Genomic DNA, 16,618 nt, shown 5'->3' with positions numbered 1-16,618 from the left:
CTCTGTCTGTGACAGACTATAATGCAGAACAAACAACTTTCTTGGTGTTATGCTTTAACTCCAGTAGGGGGAAGAAAAAGGCCATTGCTTTGAACATTCTCCTTTTTGAACATTCCTTCTTCACCCAGTCTCTACTGCTTTGTATAAGGCCATATGGAATGGGATAGCCATGTGGCCAGTCTGAGTTTTCTTGGCTGTGTGCTCTCAGCCTCTTGCTGGCAGGGCAGTACAGGAAGTTGTAATGACTTTGGCTCTGTGCAGCAGTTCTTTGTAACAACTAAAACCTTGGTGTGTTGTCCCCATTTTCATTAAAAATTCAACACTATCATATGAGTTTCTTCAAAGAAAACTTATTTCCCTCTTTCCCTTCCCTCCCCTCCCCCCAGTTATGTAGGTAAGACTTGTAGGACTGTCTGTATGATCAGTATGGCCAACTCCAGAGCTTTGATAGTAAATTTTAGCTGGAGGAATGGCCTTTCAACTGGTTATCCTCAACAGAACCCTACCAGATTCCTTGCTCTCCTAGGTCTACAGGTTGTACTAGGCACCGCAGAGGATGCCATGGCTTTTGGTTCATTACACATTCGCAAAAAGAATGTGCAGGCTTTGCAAAGTGTCTTTCTCATGTCTAATGTTGCCTGTCTGTATTGATGGTGATACATGCCAATGTTAAGCTGCAGCCTGGAGCACTGCTCTGCCTGCCCATCCCTATTAATGTTAAAGAACTGTAACACTCAGCGTCTGCTGTGACAGATCTGTCAGAAGATTTACTTCTATTCAGAAGCGGAGCAGACATGGAGAAAAGTGGGGGAAGATGTAACTGTGAGAGAGTCAGCAAAGAGCTTATCAGACTGTTTGATAGACCCTATCACTGTAAAACGTTGGGAGTCTGGAGTGTAAGACAGAGAGCAAATGGTATCTGCTTGCATCTAAGGGTAAACAGGAGATTCTGTTTGTATGCATTGTTAATCTTTTCACACTTAAGAAACTTTTCATCCTTTATCACTGGTGCTTGGGAGAAGCTAGGCCAATTAACTGATTAGAGGGACAGGAATTTCTGGCTTGTAAGTAAATGGTATATAAGATGTATGTTGAACACAAAAAAGCAGAACTATTCGGAGAGCTGTTCTGAGAACTATTCTGATGCTACAAGAAACTGCGAGTGCTCTCTAACTCGACTGAACGCCGACAGAGAAGAGATCACAGTAATCTGTAACGTTGGGCTCTACAGTTTGCAGCTCCTTGTGTCTGTGGATCTGTTCTCCAACCTTTTCTCTTTTGCCTTGCTGCTCCCCGCCTCTGGGGGACAAATTGGCACATCAGAAGACACACAGTAGAAACCAATACAGGCTTTAGGTTTTCTCTTCTCTTGTGTTTCTGTCTGGTAAGTAAGTGCACAAATTCAAACTGAGACATTGTTGTGTTTGACATATTCTTTTTCAGTAGTTTAGGTAGTAACACATCTAATGTAATGTGTGTCCTAACAAAAATTTCATGAGCTTTCCTTAAGGAACTTCTATGCATAAACTGCCAAAAATTCAACTGCTGCCTTTGTCACCAGAAATCATGTACTATAGTTCTTCGGTGCAATGACTTGATGCATTGCTTTGTGCTTCATATTGGTCTAGATGGAAAAAAGGCTCTTTTGGAGTCCTACTTTTTGTCCCTATTCCCCCTCCACTACTTTTGTTTTAATATTAACAGGTTTTCCTTCGAATTGCTAATGTTCACAAGACTTGAAAACAATAGAAATTCTTTCTACGTGAAGTTCAGTCCTATTGGTTCCTTGTGCACAGTGCTTCCCCAAGAACAAATGCAAAGCTACATTTTGAAACTTATCTTTTTTCTTAGAGAGATTTGAATGACATGAGTTAAATAATGGCAAAGGGAAGCAAAAATTCCTGGTATGTCATGCTAGTGGTCCTATATGGATCAGCTCTTAATTATGCAAACAGAACTTCAATTCATCTGTGTTATTTAGTATAAACATATATCCCTGATTTCCATTCTACCTACAGGTTTTTGCTTTTTTGTCGTTTGTGACTTTTGTTGCTTTTTGGTTTTGGTATGTATCTGCCTTTGCTATCACTCTTTGTTGCTAAAAAAAAAAACACCTGTCCTTAAGGCTGCAGTAGTTTGGATTCTTTGATTTATGTATTACAGAGTCACAATTTTTTACATTGAAGACAAAATTTTATACATTAATCATCCAGCTTTGCTGATGTATTCATAACAACTCAAACATTCCAGGCTGATGGCTCAAATACCTGAGATGTCTCAGAAGAGGTTTTAATGTCTGCCGGTTTTTAAAATTCAGTTGTGACTTTCGTGTAACCTTTCAATAAGAAATGGGCAGTTCAAAGTTAAGATGGAAGTATCTGTTGTGCTCATATTATTTTCTTATTTGTCTTGGCAAGAGGGAATCAAATCTTTTTAAAATTAGAAAAGCTGATAGCTTAACACTATATTGCGTGGTTTTCTACTCCATATAATTTTCTACTCCATATAATTTTGATTTTTAAAGTGCTGAGTGAGAGTGCGATAATTAAGATGACATTATTTGTAATTATGAAGTTGATAAAACTAGTACAGTAAGATTAGCTTCATGAAATTTATCTTTCCTTTTATACATACTTCTTTTGTCTACAGTATCACATCTTGCTGTTTTATACACTCCAGTGTTTTCTAGAATCAAAAGAAAAAGAAATCTGATTCCACTTGTATAGCACAGATCTTTTATCACTTTCTGTTCTCTTTGAACAACAGCTGCAGAAGTTACCAGTTTGCTTTGTTGGGATTGTGTTTCACATAATACTTACCTTCATTTTCCATTTGGGTGGTCACAATATAAGCCGTGAGTTTTTTTCTAATATTTAGAAAATACCATGAAAGTTGACACAAAGTGGTTTCCACTTTTTGCTGAGTGATGTTAGAATTTTATTTTGTCCTCAGCTGCACAAATAGTAGATTTTCAAGAAACTGGACAAAATTTGAATAGCTCTCAAAGCCTCAAAACACCTATGATTCCTGTTAGATCCAATCAAATTAATCACTCTTTAAAAAAAAAAAAAATGTCCTTTTGACAGCTGTATTTCAGTTACTATATAAATCTAACAGTCTGTTTTTGTCTTTTTGTTGTTCTGGGAGAAAGCTTTCCAAACGACTGGCCTTTAGTAGCTGTGAAAATATAGGAAGAAAAGTTCTACACCTTATTATGGCCTGCAAAGTGCTAACTTAGATGCGGAGGTTAATAGCAGCAGAAGAAAAAACAAATGTGTAACAGAGCTGTCTGATACTACAGAAGCAGCTTTGCACTCTTCATTTCCCCATTGTGGAGTATACAATTTCTTTCTCTCATTGTGAGATTCCTTCTGATACCTTAAGGAAGGATGATATTGATTAAAAAAAAAAAATCTAACTTTTAGGAATTATAATATATAATATCTAAATACATATAATAGCCTCATATATATGATTGCTATATTATTATACACTATGTATTTATATTGATGTAAATGACTGTCAGCCTGTAAACATTAAAGAATATTTAGTATCCTATGATAGGGAATACTAATTGTAAACACCTATCTGCTCAAAACCTCTCTCTCAAACTTTTTTCCTTGAATATTAAGGTTTTACAGCCTGAAATCTCTTGATTACTGCTAAAATGCTGTCCCTCAGGCACACCAGCTGCAAGAGATAAATAGTCATTATATGTGAAGTCAAAATCATTTTCTGATGACATATTTTGCGTATTAAATATATCATGCTTGTAAGACCACAGGAGGAAGAATACACATGCCATGCTGCTTTCTATGCTGATACATGGCACACATGATGTGCCAGAAATCTCCTGTAATTGGAATATAGAACTATAACTGCAAGGTTCTTGTGCAAAACAATGAAACTGATCACATAAGCTGTGAAGATTGTGAAGTTGCTTCTGCCTGCATATGTAGCTACTAAAAAACAGGAGAAATAAAAGCAGTGCATTAGCTTGTTTCAGTGTGGACAACGCTGTTTTGAACTAGATATTGTTGAAACCTGGTAAGTCTAGACAGTATCACCACTTCTGCAGTAGAAGGAGATTTTTAAGACGAGTTTGAAACAATGCACTAAGTCAAGTGGAAATTTTTATTATAACTCTGTGTGCTTTTGAATGCTGATATCTTCTTATTCAAAGGATTAGCATTTCCAAATCTTTTTGTGTCAGGCTGATAGAAGGCCACTTGATTGATTGCTTAAATGCTAATCTTGGGAACCGTAAATATAAGGTTGTTAAAAGCAGAACCCATCTATTTCAGAACCTATGAAAAACAATCTAGGAAAGTTCATTCTCATTTCAGTGCTTCTATCTACTTTGTACACTGTTATTTTTATTAACCTGTCTCAAACAAAGATTTTATTTAGATAAGCACAATACAACTGTCACTGAACATGGTCACAAACATTTTGCTTTTTATTTAGGCAGTTCTTCCATGCGCTTAGATGACAAAAACAAAAATCTGTACTCTACAGTCTATTCTGGTCTGCTGATAAATTGGCTGGAAAGATTTTGTATTTTGCTTTGCTTTTCTTCTGTGTGTTCTTCTTTCATATTCTGTATCTCTGACAATCCTGACAGTTGTTGCAAACTTCAGATTTCTGCAGCCCTCAAGGACAGCTATTGAACTTCAGTGAGAAATTATATGTGGGCATCTATTTGATATTTAGTCTGATACACAGATAATGTTGTTTCCTATAAACATGTTAAAAATGTCAGTTGTAAGAAACTAACCCCCAAATCAATAGTATTAACAACACAAACTATCCCTAGAATCAGAATACCCTGTCTTCAAACAAACATCTTCAAAAACAGTTGATTACATGTATTTTGATGGCTGTGGTCATGGTACAGGAAGTCATACACTAAAAAAAACCACCAGCCTCAAGATTAACATGTTTCTGCTCCGTAGCATGCAGTATGGCTATTTGCTACGAAACATGATCGTTGTCATCTCCTACAACGGTTTTACTTTCATCTTGTCATGTGAACAGAAAGCCATCCGTGAAAGTGCTACCCTCAATAGAGGTGAGAATGCATAGACTGATCTGAACAGTCTTTACTCATTGGACTGTTGTGTGGAAAAACAGCACAGAGAAACTTGTGCTACTGGTGATTAGAACGTTTTTCTTGGTTGAAAGCTCCCCAAGCATGAAAGAGAGTAATTGAAAAACACGCAAGATGAGATCCCCTGAAGACATATTCACTTGTTTCTCACAGCAACAATCTCCTCCCAGATTTTTTTGTCACCTTACAGCCAAGTCTGAAAGATGACAAGTTTAGAGGACAAGTGTTTTTAATCTTGTTTGCCTCAGTCCTGGAATTGTTCATTTTCCCAATGTGCATTATATTTCATACTTTTTTTTATTTCTTTCTTATCTTGCTATTTATACCTATTTAGAAACAGACTAGATTGAGAGCCGATTTTGTTTTGAATTATTAACTTTTCTCCTTGGATGGTGATTAATTATCAGTACTTTCACTATTTTGGAGGTAGCTACAAAGCTTCTGATTTCTATTTTTATTTTTTGACGAAACAGTTCCCAGTAGTTTCTCCTCTCTCTTTATATTAGGTAGGTGAAATTACACAAATTGCATTTCCATGGCATGTTTTATTGTTTCAGGCATATCTGCATTAAGGAAATGTTACAATGGCAATGTATTCTTTCTAAGATTATTAGCTTTCAACGTAACGTGAAGATCCTTTTCTTAAACTGCCAATTCACATGAGCTTGAACCTCTGTTAATCTAAGAGAAATTCACTCAAATTTTTAATTTTATCTGCTCAATGTCATGAAGACATAAACAAGCTGAGATTTGCTCTGAGCTGTGCTTATTATAACTTACTGGAAATTAACGAAGATCTACCTGACAGATGCAGAGTGGGAAATCAGTGTATTGCCTAGGAAAAATAGCTATTATGGTGTTTCAAAAATCAGATATTTTGGTAACTGTTGCAAAATGGAAGTTTCGTTGCACAGGATAACCCAGCAAAAGGCATTGAAATATCTAGGTGGGAAGCTTGATATGGTAGAAGGATAATTGGGCTCACTAGTACTTGAACAAAGAGCCACAACAGACTTCATTCAGAAGGATCATAATTAAGTACTGTACAAATCTCATTGTTTTTATTTTTTTGTATGCTAAGTTGATCAAAATCTAGAAACCTACCGCAAAAATAATCTCTGTAATAAGCTTGTGCTTACAGCAGAACTAGAGAAATCTTTCAAAGCATTAATGAAGTTTTGATGTGATCTTAATATGATGTGACAATCATGTACTTAGCAGAAGTACTCTTAGGAGATTGAGCTCTTCCTGCAGAATAAACTTTACTTGGTGCTTGTCATAATATTAATTTAAGGAGTTCTGAGATCTTTAGAGTAAGTAAGGTAGAGAAGGCATCAAATGTATCCTGAACATCTTTCTTCATTTTTTTCCTACTGTATTCTCAATTTGTTAGGTATTTCAGTTTGAGGTGACTACCTTGTTCCTGAGCAAAGTGGGAATTAATTCCATTTTGCCAAATTATTCCTGAGAAACGTTTTTACATCTGGGAAAAATCCTACCTCTACCAATATGACATCGCAAACTCAGATGACTTAACATTCCTTTCCCATTTTTTCTTATCCACATTATTCTTCACCTTACTTTCATTTTCTATGCCTTTGATTTATTTCAGTCTAATTTGTATTGTAACTGTTTTAAATTACTGTCTTGCTTTTTTTTTTTTTTGTTCTGCTGTCTTTATCCTGACTGTTCTTTGTCTCACGCATTTATACTTTTCTGTATTTTATGGACTTAGTTTTAAGTTACTTAAGTCTGGCTGTCCTTGGTTAAGTGGAACTAGACTCATAGCAAAGCCCAACTCTAATTTCCATCTGGAACTGCCACTTTACCATTTTACACTGCAGAGCACATACCTCCATCTGTCAAGTGAGGATGATGTCTCCCATCATGAATTTTGTGGTTCAATCATTATCATTTTAAAGACATGCAGACTTCTCTTCTGGAGTCGTAAATATTACTGAGTTTGTTGTTTCAGTTTTATACTATAATTTTATTTAGAGCTGCTAGCTTATTTTCCTGCTTTGTTCTGATTAATTATTTTGGCAGATAGTCTCTTCTGTCTAATTGAGTGCTTTTTTGACATGGAAATTACTAGAGTTACTGACTGCATTCAGCTGCTCTTTGGCGCCTCTTTAGCTGTGTTTCTTCTTGTCTTGTGTATAAGATTAGTGCAATAGTAGGGGGAAAATAAATTATCTTTTGCACCTCCTGGTCCAAAAATAGTATCCACTCAAAAAGGCTTCCATTGTAGCATTGTTTGGTGTCATCTAGAGAAACAGGCTCAGTGGAATTGCAAAATTCTCTTGAACTGAGGGGAGTCTAGCTCCTTAGTGCAAAATAGAAAACAGTGAATTTTATTTTCTACAAGTTGCTGCAGATCACAACATCGCACGGCAGAAGGATGAAGGAACTGAGCAATTACATTTTTAAAAGAAAAGTAATCAGGTATTTCTCATTAATAACTCCACGTTGTTGCATCCTAAAGTATTTGTTTTGATGTTACTTTGTGTGTATTTGCCTATAAGTAATTAAAATCAATGTGAGTATCTGTTAGTGTCCATGTGGTTATAAATCTGTTTATATGAGATTCTACTATCTGAGTCACAAGTCACAATCTCAAGGGATAAGAAGCCAATGATTCAATTTCTGGCTTGTCTGCCATTTCTTTTTTTGATCAGGTTTCTCATCAGTATGAGAGGAATGATTTTCACAGTATAAAAAAAAAAAAAGGCAGTACGCTATAGTAATATGTAGAATTTCTGTTTGTAACTTTACATTCACCAGTAGATTTTGTCATGTAGAGTTTTTTGTTGCGTGTCATAAGTGATGGTGTCTTATATTTAATATTGCCCTACACTTTCTTCTTTCTAATTCAGGCTTTGTTTTAATTCTCATTAACTTATCTCATTAACATTCAATCTTATACCTGCATACAACATATTCATGGACACAAAATGAGGCTCTACTGTACCAGAATCTTCCTGACTGTCAAAGATTTGAGTAGATTATTTACCCATTCAAATCGCTTTGATGCTTTTTTTTTTTTAGCAAAATAAGTTTATGTTAGGAATTTGTCTAAAGATTTATTTTTTTTCTCTTGGTCTAGCTTTTTTTATTCCTGTCTAAAAATCATGGTAAGGTGGATACACTCCCACATTTCCCTGCATATATTATAAAGGTACGTATAATATCATAATGTAATTTGATGAATTTTCATAATGAAAACGATGTAATTTCATTCAGTTGTTCCTTCAAGATACTAAAACTCCCTAACTCCTCCAAGGGCTAGAATGTTCTCAGCCTGATGCAGTCTACTTTCCTAGAGAAAAGACATGTGACAAGTTGCATTCTGAGATGGTTTTTGATGCTCTTAACACAGAAACAGCTTCTAATAATCCTACTGTATATAAATATTTAAGGGACTGCACTCCTACAAATTATTTTGTTTTCTGGATTAGTTCAGAAACAGTCTGTGCAGATGCTTAAGACTGTTCTTTAACAACTGCTGAAATGTTAAGAAGAAAATATAAAGATCATCATCTTAGGGAATTTAAGTTGATGTAGTCAATCTTTTTCACTGCATTTTTTCCTGAAGTTTTATATCTGTCTTCCTAAGTGTATCAGCAGTTTCTCTTTTTTTTTTTTTTATTTTGACCAGTATTTTTCAGTATTTTTTCAGTATTACATTGTTTGATATTTATCAAATGTACTGGAAATCTTCTTGTCTCTGAAAGGAGTTCTTTTTCAGTGAGAAAGAGGAAACTATAAGACAAAGTGGCAAGAAAATAATAAGAAATAATGGAAGTGTTGAAAAGAAAATGCTAAGCTCTTTATCAGCTGTGAATTTCTACTTTTCTCACACTCTGCAGTTATGCCAATTATGCAACCACAAATATAGCAAATCAGCCAGCCAAAATTAAATAGCTTTTTAATGAAAACATAAATTGTTTTCTAGTATTGTGTTCCAAAGACTGATTTTATTTGAAAAGAGGAATTTTTTTTAATTTGAAACTCTTGTGTTCCAATGAAAAACAGTATTTTTCTGCTATATGTGCAAGGCAACTTTCTTTACTTCTTTCATTCACTTTTCTCTCCTGTCTCCTTTTAAAATAACTGCACAGGTATGGTCTTCTTTCCTTAAAACCCTGCAAGTCATCTGATTTTCATGGATACAAAAAAAAGGGTGGGTTTGTCTTAACTAATGGAGTGCTTTTAATATCAGTTTAATTAGAGAGGAAAAAAAAAGGATAATTTTACATTAAGGTACACACAAGTTAATTTGCCATACGTCAGCTTTACTATGATAACTGATAATTTCTGCACTCTTAAGATGTGATAAATCTTGAGTTAAACCTACTACATGGTTAAACAAGATTAAGTAGCTTCTTAATACTATGGGTTTGGAAAGGACAGATTGCCTCAGCCTTGTTAAACTTGTGTCAACTTGATCATATATCTGAGTCTTTAGTAGATTGAGATGTATTTTAAACTAATCTTAAATACTCTCCATGTATACTTCAGATTAAAATAGAATATAGATTCCTTAACGTCACTTGCATTAATTTAACTTAATGGAAACTGAAATTAAACTAATATTAAAGCATTGTAAGAAAATCTAATTTTGCCATTGGAACAAGGGTAAGATCAGCATGTTGAATATTCCTGGTTGTTCTAGGGGCAAATAATTTGAAGGAGAAATGCTGCACATACTCTAAGGTTCATAAGAGGAAGGCAGACCCCCTTGAGCTTAATGGAGCCTAAAATTGATTTAGTAAACCAATTGTTTAACTGGAGCCTCAATAATGCAATTGAAAACCATAATTTGATTATCAACACAGAAAAAAATGTCACTAAGACATTAGATTTTGATCTTAATTACTTTCTTTGTGTATAGGTAAATGTATTCTATGTGTGTTCTGAGTGCCTTCTTAAAGTGCCTTGGTATGGTATTTGAACACTTCTTTAAAATATACTGATGTATTGGAAAAACAAATTGATTGCATACTTCCTATTTTTAGCAGCTAATTGTTAGTCTTGCAGAAAATTAGTGTCAGCTTACGGCACAAAATGAAAAGAATATTCTTCCAAAAGATCTGGAGTGGTATGTGTTTTTTTTTTGCTAGCTAAAATAATGGTAAACTTTGAGTCATGAATGTAAGAAAGGAAGTTAGTCATCATACATTCAATAATGAGGCAAGAATATCCTACGTGATGCAAATTTAAAAAATATTACTATTTTTTCATGAATAAATAGCTATAGCTAGTGATATTTTTGAAGTAAAATTCTATGTTTGTTGTCCACAAAAGAAATCAAATTTATTTGGAACAGGATAAACATTTACACTGTAGTTCATGTTGCTGCCTGTAAGTGGATTTGTTTTGCTATTTCAGAATTTTGTATGTTCTTAACAATGAGCAAAAACTAGAAGTTGGTGAGTGTAGGAAAGAATGAATTAAGGATGGTTGTGTCCAGGCTGGCTGTTCAGATGAGCCCACTTGCCTCTTCGCATCCTTTAAAGCCACAGACATGCCTAAGAAAATATGTCTGCAGCCTGTTCCTTGGCCTCATTCTCCTTTTCATTGATTTTGATTCATTTTTTTCATTACATTTAATCAAATCAACAGGAACAAGGTAATTTAATTTGTAATTAATGTAGAGTTCTCTTTAGTATTGATAGCTTCTTATTTGGATGATTCTACCACTGATAACGCAGAAGTTCTGCAGTGATAGCAGAAAATAATAATTTTTCTTCCACAGATGTGCTTTTACATATTTGCATATTAGATGTATAGAGATTTCTTTGACAAGATAAAATATTTATCCATATCAGTAGTCTAATTCATGTGATAAGATGTGAATAAACACAATGTTTATAAATTCTATACAAAAATTTAGTCCCGACTATCTTAGAAGCCATTTTGCACATTAAATCTATAAAACATAATTCTCACTTGCAGTTGTCCAATAAACCTTGTGATACAATCTTATGTTCTTTTAGTGACCTTAATGTTTCTTGAAATATATCTTTTATCTGTCATTCAATTACTGCTACATACATAGTGACTGTAATCTTCTTTTATGTGCACACACATATATAGAAGAGTGTACATGCATTAATATTGGTTGTAAAAGTAATACGTTGCAAACAGGAGAAAGGTCAGGTGTAGAAAGGATGCCAGTGCATCAGGAAAAACCTGAGTGCAAGACAGGTTCAACTCCATATCAAAACAAGTGGCCTAGTGAAGGGGTGGGTGCCAGTTTTTTGTCCCTTGTGCTCCACTCATTCCTTTCCAAGCAGAAAAATATTTTGAGGTCTGCCTCAAGTCTTTGGCCTCAGATATTGCATTGTGAACTTTCAGGCATCTGTCTCCAGTCACCTGGAAACAGCAAGAACTATGCACTTGAGCCTGGAGATCTAGACTCTGAAATGTCTATAAGTATTTGTTGATTCCAAGATGTTTGCTCTACGTTCTGTAGCATAAAGATTAATTCTGGAAATCTTAAGGTCCTGACTAAACAGTTTTTTAACTGATGTTTTTCTTCTCAGATAACACATTCAACAAAATTAAATCTAACTATTCTTGTGAATGCTGATTTTGAATAAACATCTTTCATAACATGTCAACCTTCTATAAACAGAAGTAACTCATCTCTCTACAGCCATATTGTGGAAAATTAGGTCTTAAGATGTTCTCTACATAGCAGGCTTAACATTTCACACAGTGAAGGCCATAGCCACTACTCTGTTTATCCTAGCTCACTCTCAAACAATATTTTCATAAAAATCAGGAGTTTTTTTACCATCCTGTAAAACAAAAATAATTTTACTTTTTTAAGAATAATGTTATATTCTGTTCAGATACAACTGTATGGAAAATGTACAAGGATTCCATTTGATTCTTTCTCTGGAAGAGCTGGGAAGTATTTACTCAGGCTTAAGAAACACTCTGAACAGAAGAAAGGTTCCTTCTGTGTTTGCTGTAGCACCCAAAGGAAAGGAATCTGGGGAGGTGATGAGCAAGCGTGCTTGCATCTTCGTAACGCATGAGCCCTGTTTTTGCCCCAGTATTCTTCCCCAGTGTGCAGGAAGTGGAGATTTCCAAACAGGAATGTGGTTCTCAAAGCTGTACTCAAAGAAAATTCAGACAATTTACTTCAAGTATTTTAATTAGCATGCCAGTAATATAACTGTAGTTAGATACTAAAATTTTCCAGAGCAAAATTGCATATATATACACTTAAATATATAGCAATAGGCTGTTAGTGTGGTTTTTTTTTTTTTTTTTTGCTTATACTGATACATCTTACATCTCTACTTACTCCCTTGGTCTCTTCTCTCTTTCTGTGTTACTCTTTTTATGTTGCGATAATCCTGTTTTTCTCCAGCTAACTTCAGGATGTGTCTTCCTGATAACTAATATTGTGTCGATGTGGCCTAGTCATGCAATATCTTTGTTCCAGGGCCATTTAGTGGTTCACTCCACAGAAATAATGACCTGTTAGAAGATATGTAATATGTATATGTAATATATGCATGACTGCAGAACACAACTGTTCCAGAGGCACCTTTGCGTCAGCGTCAGACAAGCAGAAAAGGCCACATTTCTCCTGTATCACTACGTATCCATGTGTTGTTTTACTGCTGTCAAAAGGAAGCATACATCCAATGCTTGCATTTATCTGGTATTCTGTGGTAGTTTTTGTTTATGCTGTTCTTGAGACTTCCTTGTAATGTGCTTTCTTGTTATGTGAACGCTATGGAATTATGGGGAACAGAAGTATTGGCACTTGGATACTACACTTTAGCTGCCATCTTAAAACTGAGTTATTTACTTAGTTTGTATATGCACTGATTCTAGTTAGGAATCATGCAATGTGCTGTGGCTGCTGTTATTTGAGAGTTTTGCATCTTTTGTACAATGGCAGTCTTTTTGCCTCTGGCACTCTGAGGATTGTCACAGTATTGTTAACAACTGATACCAAGTATAAGGTTCTCCTCCCCAGCTGCTTCTCTCAAAAAGAGGATCTTGCAGTTGTAACAAGTGATTCTAAGCTTATTCTTTTTCTACAACTGGTCAAAACAAAAGAGTACCTCTCCTTTCCTATGTTGTGTCTCCTCTTCTGTCATGTCCATTTCTGTGTGGACGCTGATGCACCTATGTAGTTGTGCATATTAGCAGAAGAAATTCCTTAACCTTCCTCCTGGAGTAGGAGGTGGACTCGATGACCGCTGTTAAACCTGAGGTTATTTTGAAATATTTCACTTGGTAACAGTAGTTACAAATTGTCAAATCAACTATGTTTGATAATTCACTTATTTTTCCTTCCGTTCTTCTTCTGTCCTGCCCTCCTTAACCCTTCAACGTGTAACATGCTCTGGATAATGATATTTATCCTTTAATTTCAACAAGGAATGAGGGAGGTTCACTTAGATAAGAAACCACTTTTTCAATTTTCTTTTTTTTCCCTTTCTCTTCACTCTTTAATGTTACTGATGGAGATTTCTGCTGAGGCAACGTTTTAAACTCTTTTATGTAACTGAAAGTTATGTTTTTGCAAGGGACAAGATACAGTATTTTTCCACATTGATTTTCCTAACTGTTTTTCAGATAAGTTTATTGTTTTTCAAAACCTATGTTCTAGCCATCATTATTTAATCTAGAGCCCTTCAACTTGCTGGTAATCTTCAGTAATAGTAGTATCTTCATGCTGTTTTCAATTAAAGCAGAAATCCAGGGAGAGCTTTGCAAACTGTTGCTGTATTTTAAAACATTGCTTGTCAAAGTAATGTAATTATAGAAATGCAATTGATTTCCTTATAGTTGGAGATCTGTGTTAGGAAAACAAAACAGATTTATATGAAACAGTATCACTATGATTTAAATGCCAGGAATAGGTTTAAAAAATCTAATGAGAGTTCAAAACTGTTTTGATAGGGGGAAAAAAAAAAAAGCCAATAACACAACCAAACCAAACCAGAACTACAGAAATCTCTGAATTTGAAACAAATCCTTCCCTGTCCCATTATAAATAAAATAAAAACTTGAAATCTCTGCTCAGACAGGTGATCAGGAGGAGTAGATTCTTTTTCCTTGCTGATTTCCAAACATTTCTTCCCACTAACTAATGTGTCATTTTTGATGAACTGTTTTGGTCCCAAGCAATCAACATTTTCCGGCAGAAAAAAAACATCTGGAATGTTCTCATCATAAATTTATCTTTAAATGTTGTTCTTGATTGTCATTTAGATTGAGAAACAGATCCTCTTCCCTTTTCTACTCCAAGCCTTGGCAACTGGAGAAGCCTTTGGCTGTAATATGCTTGCTTGTGCCACCTCAAAGAAGAAAAGTTTCTGTATTGGCTGCCATTTATGTGGCTTTGATGAAAGACTTGAGCTGTCTGAGAGAAATGAAATGGTAAAGCTGGAAAGCAAACCATAGACTTCCATGGGTATCTGCTCTAATGGCTGGGCAGGTGATTAGGAAGGTAGTTATTTCCCTAATTGCATCCTCATCGTGTTTCACCATACTGCAGGTATAACGAGATAGAAGCTTCACATATGGGGCTGCAATATTGCTGGTTCACTAAATACGTATCCTTCCGGAACTGAGAGAGAGGATCAGTTCCCTAGCTTATGCACAGCAAAGTTTTTTAAGAAGATATGTTTATATGCTTGCTCTAGCATGCTATCAGTTATACAGGAGTATTTCACATATTCCTGCAGTTCTGCATTCCTTTTGCATTCCTTAGACTCTGTCAACAGATCAGCATTTTGTTGGCTGACCTTTCTACTTCTCTCTTGTTTAGTCTCATTAACCTTTGAGGAATGAAGTGGATGGGACAGCAGGTAATCAAAACACAGAAAACCCGAGAAGGTCACTGCTGTGCAGTCTGCAGCTGGATTTCACATAATAATAGGGTTTGCATTTCCCATCGTGGCTGTCACACTCATCTCTCAACATTTCAGAAGGGAGGAAGCACAAGATGTTGGTGATGTCTCTGCTAGTCCCACAGGTGCACTGCTCATCTCCTGAGCCCATAAGGGTCTTTTCCTTGATCTAGCTTAATCCCTTGACATACAAGTGTTCACTATATCCTTGTACTAGTGGGGAGTTATTTTGGGCATATAAGCCAGAAAGGAGCTATAGTTTGCTCTGACAGACCCTCCACTTTGGATGATGTCGGGAATCAAAGCTGTGCAGCGCTGTGTGGCATGCACTGAATGCCTGCCCCTCCATGTAGACATTATTGCTGTCTCACCTGTGCAATGAGTTGCCATAGTCTTAGTTTTGATACTGCCATGTGAGTCTCTCAGAGGGTGAGGAACACTAAGCCTGTACTCCATGGGGTGTTGTAAAACTGTGAAAACTGGGTCTGGCCCACTCTGCTAATCTGCCTAGCGTAAAATAAAAATGGGGGCAGTCTAAAAATGTGGGTGTGTTATATATGCAAGATATGCTCGGTGTCACCTCCAGTGGGGGCTAGAATAAATAATTTGCATTAATGATATTTCAAAGACAGTGTTGTGTACACTGGAGACCTAACTAATCGCATCTTTATGTTTGGGCATGGAAAATTATAGTTTTATGCTTTACAGCACATACTAAAAGATGCTCCTTACTGGGCCTGGGACCCTTTGGACAAATCTCTGTCTCTCAAGTGATGAGAGAACTGTGGTTGGTAGGATTTCCTTATTTGGTTTATTCTAGGTTTTCAGTTTAATTTCTTTTGGTCAGATTAGCTCCTTAACTGTGATTTCAATGTAGGGAATCTGTCAAAGCATAGCAAAATCAGGAGTTGAGTTACTTTGAAATGATTTAAAAAAAAAAAAAAAATTATGGAAGGAAAGACAAGAATGACTAGAGAACAACAAAGATTTGAGGGTTTTTTTTTTTTTCAGTTCATGTACTGCTCCTTTAAGAGCACTGACCATCTTCTGAGGCCATAACAATGTGGTCTGGATCACACCAAGCCATGTAGCTGGTGTACCTGAAGTTGTCACACCAAAGTCGGACAGATTGGATGACTCAGAAATAACTTGACATGAGATATGGAAGATGCAGAATTTGCTGTGATATGGTTTTCTGTATGTGATTGATGTTAACACTTGTGGGTAGAATCAGAACAAAACAAAGGAAAACAAAAATCCACAATTGTGTTTGTTACAGATTTTATTCTGACACACCTGCTTTCCTAGAAGAGAAGATAATCATTTTAAAAAATGAAGCGTTTGTGAAATACGAGCTTAACAGCTAAAAATGCAACTTGTACGAGGGAAACTTATGACAGTTTTTTTACAGATTGTTTAATTAAACTGGAGCAATCAGTCCACTCTTGTGGATACTCTAGTTTCTCTCACAAAGAGAGAGTTTGCTTTGTAATCTTACGAGTGAAAAACATGTCCAAAAAAGTTTTTTTGATAGTTTAACTACTTCAGTATCAAACATGACTGGTAATTATACCAGCACAACTTTCTTAGGACAGAGAGCAAATGCTTAGCAAACAGT

Source organism: Meleagris gallopavo, chromosome 6, assembly GCF_905368555.1.
Source record: "Meleagris gallopavo chromosome 6, MGAL_WU_HG_1.1, whole genome shotgun sequence".
NCBI lineage: Eukaryota > Metazoa > Chordata > Aves > Galliformes > Phasianidae > Meleagris > Meleagris gallopavo.
This window is presented reverse-complemented; position numbering follows the sequence as displayed.